Below are 13,449 nucleotides of genomic sequence, written 5' to 3' on the forward strand. Positions count from 1 at the left end.
CTAAACCACTGTAAAGTCTCTTCTCTTGCATTACTCAATCCATCTAGAAGTTCTGAAACAAGAGTGGATTTTTAAAGTTGTTTAGAGTAAACGTTACCTTTATCATCTGTCCTTTATGGCTGTATTTGTGTCATATCTATTTATACTTTTCAATGAAAAAAACCCCAAAATTTACAAGCTATAACCTTTCATTGACTACAGATCTTTGCTACAGCAAAATACATCATTTCCTGAGTATACTCCATTACCGTATTAGTAGGAGCAAAACCATCTAATCAGAGATCATAACAACATAATTGCTCCTTCCTTGTTATTGAGCCTGGGCAGGTTGTGACTCTTGGCTCCTCCTCCAACAGCTGCCCGGACCCACGCGAGGTAAAAGCGGCACTCACCTCCTCTGCCTTCCCGGTCACAGAGCTGGCACACGAGTGTTTTCTGTGCAGCACTCTGCCATCCTGCCTACAGCCCTGGTGTGCTGCAACGCAACACGACCACCGTGACACCGCTTCTCCAGCCCGGCTTTCGCCTGTCACAAACAGAGCCCGCAGCCACACACAGAAATTAACTCCGGACCGATGAAAATAACTTTCGGGGGAGGAGTAACAGCGCTGTTCCGAGGGAAACGAAAAGCAGGAAGCTGATCTCAGCAGCGCGGGGAGCACGGACGGGGCGGAGCAGAGGCACGGAGCGAGGAAAAGTGGAGCAAGACTCGCTGCTTAAAGCCTGGCTTTGGCAGTATGACCAACCAGCCCCGCATTACTGAAATACCAGCGCCGGGGCTGACACGGACGCCAGCACCCCCTGGCCCGGGGGCAGAGGCCCGCGGCAGCCCCGCGCAGCGGCACTCGCCGCACAGGTACCGGCCCTGCGCAAGCGGCCCCCACACGCCGCCCGCCCCGCTGCCGCCAAGCCTCCGGCCCCACAGCGGCCCTGGGTGCTTCCCTGCTCGCCCCGGATGCTTCCCTGCTCGCCCCGGCCCGGGGTGAGGGCTGCCGGGGCGCCGAGCCCCCTGTCACGCGTGAGCTGGTTTGAGGGGGCACGTCCTGCAGGACGGACTCAACGCTCCTGCCCTGCAACTGCGGGGAACTCCTCCGGCGTGCTAAAAGCAACAGATGATGGGACCTTCTAAAAGACTGAACTGCCGTGTCTAGTGCGAAATTACATTCTTCTGATGAAGTTTAAAAGAAAAGGGGGGGGGGGGGGAGGGAGGATTCTTTAGGAAAACAACTTCAAGAACTCAGAGGCTTTTCATGCTAAAATTCAAACTGACTCCAAGGAGGGCTTAACCTCGACGACAGCATCTCCCACGCTGTAAGAACTTTCTCTACCTCCACAGGGCTGCCCTTCCCACGAGAAGGCAGGCCAGGGAAGCTCGCTCCGTGCAGGAGCTGGCTCCCCCAGGAAGGCTGCCTCTGCTCCTGCAGAGACGGACACGCTGCAGTCCTGGCCGCTGCAAGGGTCGGGCTGCTTCTGCTGCTTGCCTGTCCCCCACATTCCTCAGCAGCAAGGCTGGTTTGTATCATGAGGACAAGCGTTACAAAACCCCACAGAAAACAGTGATATGTAACATTCTAAACAAACGTGAGCTTGGAAAACAAAGCCAAAAAAAATACAAGGGAGGGTGGACTGACTACCGTGAGAGCCATCAGCCAGTGTTTCAAAATAGTAATTAACATCTGTAACAGGAAACAGCATGGCAGTGGATCTTTCTAACACTCGCAGAGCCAGGATCTGATCTCTACCTCTCAGCCAAAAGCAGACAATCCCCCAGCATTTCAGGCTTTTCTAAATGAGGCCGTGGAGGTGGAACACTGCATGGTTTTTACACTTGTCTTGCCCTTTTTCAGGTCTGAATGTTTTGCCCCATTAGCTCTGTATGGCAAGATGCAGAGTGTTTTGTACTGGTGGGTACAGAGCAGATACAGGGCCAAAATAGAACAGTAGATCAGTTTAAGCAAAGTTCCTACGCTTTCAAAAATCCCATCTGATGGCATCTACATTATACTGACAGGAGAACAGAAAACAGAGGCAAGGTGGCCAACCAATTTTATTCTTACCACTTCTTTCATATATTTTCTCTTGTCTGCTCAGTATAGGAACCTGTAGCATGTCTAACTCACATTTGGAAGATTCCATTCCAGCTTATGAAACCAGCAATTTCTAAGAAAGCATTTAATGACTCCTTTTAAATTCACTGTGCTTGTTCACTTTTTGACACTGTTTCAAAGTATGTCCTATACTCAGTCTGCAGACAAATCCAGACTGAGCTAGAGACATAGTCACACCTCTCTCCTGGCCTCTCTCCAAAGCCTGTGGCCTTCATTTCCAGGAGTGGACAGACAGGACCCATGCCTTTGTCTCAAGGCTTCCCAGTTCACAGCCTACCTGTGGTGACTGCAGTTACACTGAATCCTCAGGCTGTAAGCTGAAGGTCACTGATGCAGACATACATCCTTATCTACAGCTCCTCGGATGGAGCCGTCAGCTCCGACAGAGTGGATGCAAAGCCTCATTGCAGCACGATCTTCAGGTGCTGCAGCAACAACACAATAGCCACAAGGAGACTAAAGGCAGCCTAAATCTCAGCATGCAGGCTAGGCCAGCCAGCATATGAACAGCAACACACCACATCCTATCCACCTTAATACCAATGCCATTTCTGCACTAGTGTCCCTGTAGTCTGGCAGCTTTAACCCTTTTCAATCATAAACCGAGACACTAGTTTCAATCCCATGAGAACTTAATGATTCTTTTTGGGGGAAACTGTTAGCACTGGAGAGATATACAGCTGCTTCCTTACTAAGGAAACAAACAGCTTAAAGCCAGAACTGTATCAAAACTGCAAATGTGATTTACACACTCAGCTGAACAGATTTAATGAGCATTTAAACCAAGAAACCACAGAACCTGCATGGAATATTGTGCTGCGGTGCTCTGTGGACCAACAGTAGACAAAGTGAAAATGCAGGTAAGAGCTCTTACGAGGAAACAACTTAAGAGAAAGAGCAAAGATACTCCCAAAGGTTTTCTGATATTATTATTGCTAAACGCCTGAGCTTCTCTTCAAATCAAAACCAACAGTTGTACAGCATCACTCACAGCTCTGGGAGTCCACAACACCTGAGATAAATGAGCTCACATGCCCACCACCAATCTCAGGGTTATTCTGTGTATTTCAGAGAAGCTGTTTCCTACCTGCTGTATAGAAGAGATTCTACAGCAATGAGTGCTGTTTTCCCCCTGCTTCTCAATTTGATACTCAGTTTTGAAAGGGCACTTCTTAGTCCTGACCAATACTGGACAGGTATGTGTTGCTACAGTGTACAGTGCACAGTATAGCCTCCCTCCTCGCTACTTCTTCACTTCAGGTACATCTGAGAGACTATTTCACTAGATACAGAAGAGCAATCTCTGGCCCTCTTTACATGACAGACAAGGACAATTTATTCCAGCAACCATGAAAGCAACAGAAACACCTTTTTTTTTTCTAAAAAAGTACTTTTAGAAGTAAATAAATATTGTTATGACCATTGTTATGAGGTTAACTAACAAACCACTTAAAGCACATCTTTAACAACAAAAGTTTCAGTCTATCTTGACTTGGTAACAAAATAAAACACTTTCTCACATTTTTTTAAGTAACTTGCTATTATTTATTTTGTAAATAACTTTAAAGTATTCTGAAAGACTCTCCTCTACCAGCCAACTTCAATCTTTTATTATTAAAGGCACTTCATCCTTAAGATGACATGCCATACAAAGGAAAAGCTGGAAAGACAGGCTAAAGTATTGCATTGTTTTCAGTACAAAAAGCTCCATTTCTTTAACCCTGCCTTTCTACGCAGGAAACTTCCTTGAGAAACTAGAGTAGCATCTGCTTACTTCAAATAATTACTCTCTGCTCCTTCGTCTCTCCTAAGTCTCCTTGACAAGTACATTTTAAAATCAAAGTTTACCATTTCAGTAGGATTTCACAGCCAGGGCTGTTAAAGTCATGTTATGCCACCATTCTTGTCAAAGCGAAACAGTTTGAGCGTAACACTACCAGACAGACTTGTGTCATTATCTTTGCTGACTAGTGTTATTATGCTGTCCAGAGGTCTCCAACTGCAGTATAGATACAGCAGTACATGAGCAGTTTCTAACACTGCAGTCATTACCTCCTACAAGTCTGCAAATGGAACTAAGAAGATTAGTCCATTGGTAGGCTTACATTCATTTTTCAGGCATCTGTATCATCTACAAGACAATGTTTTAATGTTTTTAAAGTAATTTTTAAAAAGTTGAAAACCCACTACTTTAAATTGTGTATATATATAATAGCTTTTTTCTTGCAGAGAGATACAAATTTTTTTAAAGCTTGACGTGGTCAAAAGGGATCATCCTTTAGCTACTCGGCAAAAAAACTACTTCAGAAGAAGGCATAAGGAAGGATGGAGCAAGCACCTACAAGTGTGGTTAAAGCACTCTTGTGCTTTAAACTCATTCATACACACTCACAAGTCCAGGCACCTTCAGTCAAGCAGTTACTGTTTTAAAACTAACTTTAAGTTTTGTATTGCTGAAACTACAGATGTCAAAATAAATTTCTATGTGACAATTTCTCACGTCTCATTCCCTATATTAACGGCAGGTGGAGATTAGGCACCAAACTGTCTCTACATGTATTTAAAACAAGCCAAGCCAGAGGTGGTTTGATCACACATTTACTCACTCCATCAGTTTATCTATTTTGTCCTGAACTGACATGACAGGATGACTTTTCCTGGCTTGTTGCTCTGGTACTTTATGAACGTTAAAATTAATAAGTAAGTGACCAAGATGGAGAAGATCTGGTCAAAGAAGACAGAAAGGGGAAAAGTAACACTGACAGCCTTCAGCCAGGCAAGATTATTCTCCTGCTATATAGCAAGGAAATACAGCAGCAAACAAACAAATTGATGAAACAAACAAGTATCTTGAGAGTATGCTTAAAACACTCCAAAACTCAACCTGGAAGTGACTACCAGTGAAGACAGCCAAACAATTCTCCAATCAAATCTGCAATTTCAGTCTACTATTGTAACCTTGCCTCCTGTAAAATTAACACCAGAACTGTGCTCACATATACATAGAGAGTATTGCAGCAATACTAATAAAATAGCATCTGCACTGAAGCCCCACATTTTATTCCAATTCCATGACAAAATACAATTTTAATTACTAAATCTAAACAAAGTCACTATTCACCTCAAAATGGATGCAATCTCCCAATCCAATGCTTATATAACACTGCAATACCACACAATTAATATAACACTAAACAGATACATTAGTTCATAAAACATTCCAGAAAACATCAACAATCTGCGTGTTCAGGAATAGCAGAATCACCGTTTTTATGATTCCTGGATCTCAGCACTTCTGAGAAGGTGTATCAAATCTTTTCCTATATGCACATGTACACACCAGTGCTTTCTGAGCTATGCAGTACATCAACAGCACATTTCCATCACAGAAAGCCACTGCCCTGTTACCTACTGCACACACCCACACATCTCAAGCGTCAGAAAAACTTCAGGTACAAACGTCATACCTAAATAATGCACGAAATACCCAAGCCAAAAATCCTACCAACAAGCAGCATGATGTCCCTTCTTATCCCTCCCCCACACTGCTATCCTGAGAAGTTAAATCCCAGTTCTTCTCTGCCATAGGTGGAAGGTACTCAAGATACTACATGCAATGTGGCAGAATAAAATCCTATCACTGTTGCCCCCCTTTTAGAATTATGAGAACAAGTTACTGGCAAATTTACAGATGCAGAACTTTACTTCTCACAATGTAAAATCATGTATTACTTGTAGCAAAAAAAACCCCAATACATTTTCAGTATCAAAGTCTCTTAAAATTAGGAGGGTTTTGTCTAGTTTTTGCTTTAAGAATGACAGCTGTTCTTCATGAGGTTAAAATGCAACCCAAACTTTTAAAAAGAAACTTCCATTAGTATAATCTTCTCTATTTTCTAGTTCTATCAGAAACAATTTATTAGGACATATACTTCTGATTTCCAAAACAACACAGTTTTTTTTTCCTTGATGTACTGCTACAATATTTTGTAAACATATTCTTAAAAAACATGCAAAGACTCAAAGGGCAGTTGAAAAGAAAGACATTTCACTCTGCTAATTTGCATCAAGTTTTACAGTTTCTGTCCTCCTTCCTAAATGGAAAACTAATTGTGATAAAACATTAAGCCCAATTAGAAACAGCCACTACACACAACTATTTATTTGAATGATTTCCTTTATAGTACATGTAATTGTTTTTACAGAATCCTCTAGTGTTTGGGCCAAATATTGTCATCTTTTCTGCAGGGAAAAAATCCCCACATGCCCTCCAGTTTCACATCTCATTCACTAAGTACGTCACTGAATTCAAACCCCAATACATATAAAAATAAAACTTTCAAATTTATTTTAATGAAATGCTGAAAAACCATTACAGCAGCTTGAGTTCTGCATTCAGGATACATTTGTAATTTTCTTCAGGTTTCAGTATTTGCATATTAGAACGCCCAAGCTGGGCACCTAATTTGTATATTAAGACAGTGATCAAGTGCCATGTTGAGACTTGAGCATCAGAACTAGAGCTCAGGTATTTGGAGCTCAATCCCACTGGTAATCACTTTTGCAAAAATTCTGAAGTTTAGCTTTGTTTGGGGATGAAATCTGTGACCTTTAGATTTCCTGTTACATTTAAGGTCCAAAAATCTGACAGACCTCTGTAGGCTTCTGGAAGAAGTTGGAGAACAAAGTGGGCAAGCTTCAGAAAACAGGGAAGTGACCTAAAGAAATACATTTTGTCTGCATCTGTGGACAGCTGGCAGCTGTGCCAGCCACGGCAGGAGATGAGATCAGTCTCTGTGGCAGCACCGAGTGAGAGAGGGAGCAAGCATGGAGGAGAGGTCAGGTCCCTGCAGGTGGGTTGCCATCCCGTTCCTGGCATATTCAGGTTGTATTTTCCTCCATAAACACACTTGCTGGAAAAGCGAGCAGGGCAGCAAAAGCAGCAGGGAAATAGTTTTCATTCAGTTTTACTTAAGAGCAAACCCTGCCTGACCTTTAGCTGTCCTTATGCTGCTTTAACCTATGGCTGCTCTGCCACCTCCACAGCCTCCCCTGCCCTCTGGGGCAGAGGGGGCCCGGGCACCCACCCTGCCCCAGGGTGCCCACAGGGGTACTTCAGCACACATGGTGATTTTGGAAACAGCAGGCCTGGCACATCATCCCTGGGAAGCAGAGCTGGCCCCAGCCAAGGCCACCACAGCTGTGAGCAAGGACAGAGGACTCCTCCCTGGAAGCATGAGAAAGGGGGGGTTGTGCCAGCATGAAAGCACCATAGAAATACAGTAGCCAACATGAAAATCCAGCAAATAAAGTAAAATTTTCAACTATGTCTATGGATTTGTGAGATGTCACCCAATCTTTAGCTGTTCTTTTGTTTTATCAACAATTAATTCCTCTGAATAACTGCAAACAAACTGAACTCAAGGTGCTTCTGCAAAGCAAAGTTTCCAAACTGCAAACTCGCTCAAATAAAAACAAAGTGTCATTTCATCTCCAGTAGTAAGTGCTGCTTACTGTTTCATATACCAGAGCAAATATCTGCAAAACATCATTTGTGATGATGTCCACTCCTGTCTAAAGACCTGACATCAAAAACAGACATGTGAATCAGTGGCTATTACATGGTCTCATCTACACGTTTCTCTATGTTTTGTCCGCATATTATCTAAAACTAAATGCGACTTTTTTTCTCATTCAATTAAAAAAAAAGCATTATTTTATCCTCTGGTCTGTTGTTTTCTCCACAGTGTTTGTGCGGGACTCAGGGTTAAAAGAAGTTTTTACTATGCAACATTTCACTTTACTGTAACAGAACACAAAACAGATTAGCAAAAGTCAAAATCCGTATTTTACTTCAAAAATGCAGCTCCCCCCTCCAAAAAAAAAACCCTCCAAAAGCATTTTTTTTTCTTTTTAGATTCTAGGTTCACTCACCAGAAGTTAATTCAGTATGAGAAGTACTGATTTATGCACACAGAATTACAGCAGACCTCTTCATCCAGAAAAATCATACAGGTTCCTTGCATTCAAGTCTAAAGTACATGTGTGGGACACCACAGAAGAGGGTGGGTCTCTTCCTGCCACTCCAGCATGAATGCAAGGAACGATTCCAATCTACATGCAGATAGCTGCCTGTATAAATACAACACAGTAACAGCAGTAATATATACAAGCACTTTTGGGGTTTTTTTTTGCTCGTTTCTAACTGACAGGTAGAAAAGGTTTAAGACAGGCTAGTCTTTACCAAAGGAGGCTCTATGGATCCCAACCGTGTCCTTGCTCTATAAGCAGAAGAGCCACAAACACTATACTTGTCAGGGTACAACACTGGCTTGCCAGTAATACAAACTCTCCTATTCCTGCACTTGTCCTGCACCCCTTAAGTTAAACACAGGTTAGCAGTGAGAGCTATTTACACAAAAACCTCCGCTGTGAAATGCAGCTGCTGCAGGGCTGACCCACTGCTTTTCTACCACTGCATTTTGAACTGCAACAGAGAGGTACAATAGGAGACCATAAAACTCCCAGAGGCTGCTGTTAAACTCTAGAGAAGCCATTGGTTGCATCCCTGCATCTCTCAACTAGCTGACCACCACTGCTGCTCTCTGGGACCCTGCCTGGTACAGCCCAGGAAAAGGAAGGAGAACAAAAGCAACTGTTAGCTTTGGTGCTGGAAAGACCTGAGAGTGCAAGCGCGCTCCTCTAGGAGGAAGAGACTGCTGTAATATGTGATCTGCTCGAGTTCAACATCTTCTCCAACATTTGCATTTATATCGAAGCGATTCCACTATTGCAATTTGATGTTCTGCTTGAGCGAACATATGGCCTGTGAACTTAACAGCATCACTTGTAAACCTATGCAGTATATAAGCCACAAAGACACATTAATTCCTTGTCAACAGATACCTATGTAAATCTTCAGCACTCTAATTGTTCTATTAGGTTTTTTTAATGTTACTTTTTTAACCAGAGAGTGGAGGGAGGGTTAGGGAGAATGTTAAACACAGCCTCAATACTAAATGGGCTGGCAAACACTAGATACTTTAGATAAACACAGGTAACTTGGTCTCAGCGCTGAGACCTTAATGCTCACTTCCCTATTTCATATACATTGCCAAGGACTCTAGTTTTCAATGACAGCTTCTTTAAGGAAGGGCAGAAAAGCAGGGCAAAAATCCTACCCTGAGCACCAAAGGCAGTAAGCTCATCCTCCCCTGCCTCCTCCACTCCTATAAAACCCAAGAACAAGCCCTTTAATAAGCAGATCTTATCCCCAACTAGTTTTCACTTTCAACAACAACAAAACTTATTATCAAAATAAATACCCAGTTAATTGAATAATCATTTCCCAAGAGAAAGTACGGTTTTCAACATCCAGTGCTCTAAAAGAAATCCAAATCCATAAACAGGATTTGCAACCTCCTAGTGCAAGGAGAGTTGTTACTGCAGCCTAACCAGATCTCACCTCTTGAAGGAACGTCCAGGACATGCCCTTGTCTCTTCAGCACCAACTGTCCGTGACTAGCCCCAGAGATTCGATAGTTTTGGTAACTCCTAGACACAGCAACCTCATTTAAACCAACTAATCAAGTACCAGGAGCTCTAAGTGCAGCAGCCCAGCCCCACTCTGCATGATCTAACCTCCCCTTACTCAATGCAAGTTAAACTAGCACACACAGAGCTCCATGCTCTCACTGCCAAACCCCTTCTTATACTTGTTCTGCCTTATTGAAAGCACACTTGGGTAACCACAAAACCATGTAGAGACATACTCTTAAGATTTGAGATGATGCCAGGTTTTATCGATATGCATTTTTAAATGTTACATTTTAGTAAGGTGTTTCCAAAAAGTTGATAATAAAAAAATCTTTCCACTTTTTCTTTAAAAGATCCCTTAAACCAAATCTCTAGACCTCAAAATCCCTCAAATCAGACCTGGGAGGGATGCACGGAACTCTTAGCTTTGTTACTAAAAAGGCAGTACATATTTGCCTGTTTGTCTGGCTGGACTCTTTCTTGAGTTGGGCATTTACCAGAGGCCAGTGATGCCCGGCATTCCCAAACTGGTCCTGAAGAAGAGAAAGCACTCAGCACCTCAGCAGGGAATGTGGTGGATGGGACAATTCCAATTGTCCCTGAATTAACCAAAGTCAGCAACAGTTGAGGCATTTAACACAGGGTTTGGCAGACAGGGAGGGAAGACCCTGGTTTCCTGGAAGAAGATATTTACACTGGAGGGGCACATGCCCTGTGCAGTCCTCTTCACCTGCCACCTCTGTTTCCTCTAGTAATACTGTGATTAATCTGGAGTTATACAGCAATTGCCAGCAATAGCCAAACTATTCAATAATTTTTACTAAGTCTCCCAGTTCACTATAACAATTTTAACTACACCACAAAGCAGGTATCTCTCATGATCATTTATTTGCCACTGCTGAGAAACACCATCCCCCAGCATCCACAGTTCTCTGGAAAGCTACTCCTCTGCCCAAAGGGATGTATGTCACTATACATTCCAGAGCCTTTTTCTGTAGTGACTGTGTGGCCAAATTAAAATGAGCTACTTGCACTACTCTTTCTAACCCTGGTATTATCATGATCGCTGACTTTTTGTGCATAAAGAAAGTTAAGAATCAAACTTTACCCTGATGCAGTGGTCGGAACATGCAGCAGTAGCAAACTGTCTGCAAGCCACATTAAGGTCCACGTTTGCAGCATACTGGGACTACACTTAAAGAACACTGTTGAACACAGACACCACAGTAATACATGATCTCCCATCTTAAAGTCTGAAACTCATTTTTTTTCATCATATTTACATAGAGGTACGTGTGGTTTTTTCAACTATTTCACATACATTAAGTGACCCACTGCTTCTGAGTTGCAATGGAAGCGAAGCATCTATCTCACTTGTGTGACTGAAAATTTCAAACAGAAGTAATCACAGATATAGCTGAGCTTGCTTCAATAACCAACAATTACTTAATAATCCACAGCTGAGAGTCCTGATCCTACTGGTATAAAACTCTGTAAATCATGCACCTTTTCAACTGCATTGAACAAATTCGAGTAGTATACTCATCAAATGCCAAATCATTGATAATTATCTACTTTCTAACCATTATTTTAAGATGTTTATGTAAGAACTAGAATTTCTTTCAAATTAGAGGCAAATGAAAGGTGTAACCATTGGAAATACTTAGAATTTCAAAGTGAAAATTCTGTTATCATCTGACTACAGCCAGTAAAATTACTCAGGTCAGCTCTAAACCCAAAGATTTTTCTAAATTTCAAGCATTCCTGCAAACAGGGGTATAAAAAGAAATGCTTCTGAAGCTCACATATTTTGGCAGGAGAATGGCTTATGCTACTTCTTTGTGGCAGCTGCTGAGAACACTCATCTCTATCTCCTCCCATCACCCCTGTCACTAGTGGGGTGTAGGTAATTTACTGGACAACACACACTAGTGCAACAGTTCTGTAAATCAAGAACGTTTAAAATCAATTGTGTAGCAAGTTCCTTCCATCAATACTATTTCACATACATGCATAGAAGGATTTTCACTTCATTCACCTTATACAGCTATTACAAATATCCCCATAACACAGGCTTAGAATCTTTTCCTACATCATGACAAGTAATTGACATGAAGAGGCATGGAAAAAACTTAAATTTCTTATGAGAGTTGAATTATTTTTACTCCTAGTATCTGTCTACTGATTAAGAAAGCTACCTAATCTCAGTTTCACCTTAGTCTTACTGAATTGGATTGTCTGTCCACATAAACAGCAGTGTTCATGTTCCCAAAGATACCTGGCTAATACACATATTTGTCCTCTCATTCAAAAAACCCAAAAATGAACATTAGCTGATTTAAAGTAAAATTTTGTAACACAAATCAAAGAGATTCACAAGTCTCAAACCAACACTTTGTGGTCCACTGAATCAGAGATAATCACTTCATCTTATTACTGCTTCTTTCAGTGTTACTTCTGCCAACTAAAACCCTCAACTCCAAGGATTTCTAAGGCAGGCCAGAGAGATTTTTCAAAAATCAGACTTGGAACTCAAAGTGCAAGGTTAAGCAAGCATGGGGATATAACCACAGGTCTCAAATCATGCTTTTGAGGAGACATACTTGATTAACCCCCTTGCTCTTTTGCAGTGCTTTACATCTTTCACAGAATGTTTCAGGGAAGTGCTGACCATCAGCAGGTACATGGAAACAAAAGCAAGAAAGTGCAACAAGAACTCCAGCAGCCTAAATAAAGACTGGGGCGCTGGGAAAAGAAAAAAATAAATATACTAGCCAACACAGTCTCACTAGTTAGGATAAGCTACTTCAATTATTGCCAATAATCCCCCAACACTTTTAATGACATTTTGATTCTTCAGTTTCCACGTATCTATTCAGCCTCACTGAAGCAGCAAAGAATTCCTTCACTTCGGCAGCTCCTCAGCCCTGTGTCCCACCTCATGATCAGCATTACCACAGAGTCAACATAAGTTTGCAAGTTAGAGATGCTCACTGCCAGTTTGTTAAACTGTGAACCTCCTACACCATGAAGTTCCTGAATGGATTTACCCCTGTTCTCCATTCATAGTGACAGTGCACATTATAAGCAAATTACCACCATCTACTGAAAATAAAGGTTCTGTTTTGTTGACAAAGTAAGAAAGCTTGAATCTTCTGGCTGGAAGTAAGATTCTTGAGGACAGAACCTTCTTCATTTGCCAAAATTATTCAGAAGTTTAAGAAACACATAGGTGGGGTTTTGAAATTTTGGCCTAACTGGCTTATGATCTGAATGCATACCACTAGCAAAATCAGTTACCTTTAAAATAAGTTTTATTTATATATATATATATATATATATATATATATATATATATATGTAACTTTAAAATAAGTTACCTTTATTTTCCTTCAGACCATGTAGTGGTCTAGTATAGAACAGTTAGCTCCTGCCACCTTGTGGGACTTCATGGGTTTCCCTGAAAGCTTGGATCATCAGTAAACTAGTGAGTTAAAAAAAAAAATTAACATTTGGGAGTTACTTTTCTTGTGATTCACCCTGGTGAATGTTAAAATAAGAGAGAAATATTTATGGAGAGGGTATGCCATTTTGAATATTTTCTGGTTCATTATCCCTAGCATTGTTTATATAGTTGAACTGCTGGATTTAGTAATCTTACGGAGGGTGTTTTAAATATTTAAATATCTGTCAAGAATCCCAAGTTTTGGAAGCTGATGCGTCCAAGTTTAAAATAACATTATGATCAAATACTTGTCACCACTAGCAAATTTCACATATTTGAAAGAGATTCTACACAGAAATA

At 41.5% G+C, this 13,449-nt stretch overlaps 1 protein-coding gene across 21 annotated transcripts in view; it reads right to left on the reverse strand.

Annotated features, from left to right (window-relative positions):
• Positions 1-13,449, reverse strand: part of BBX (BBX high mobility group box domain containing) — a 153,158-nt gene that overhangs the window by 118,315 nt on the left and 21,394 nt on the right. The window contains exon 1 of one of the 21 annotated variants that reach the window (XM_032098348.1): positions 393-567. The exons of the other annotated variants lie outside the window; for them this stretch is intronic. The gene's annotated coding sequence lies outside the window, so the exon portion shown is untranslated. Of the gene's footprint in view, positions 1-392; positions 568-13,449 lie in introns of those variants that run through there. 21 annotated transcript variants of the gene reach the window in all.

This window comes from Corvus moneduloides, chromosome 2, assembly GCF_009650955.1.
Source record: "Corvus moneduloides isolate bCorMon1 chromosome 2, bCorMon1.pri, whole genome shotgun sequence".
In the NCBI taxonomy this organism is placed as follows: Eukaryota; Metazoa; Chordata; class Aves; order Passeriformes; family Corvidae; genus Corvus; species Corvus moneduloides.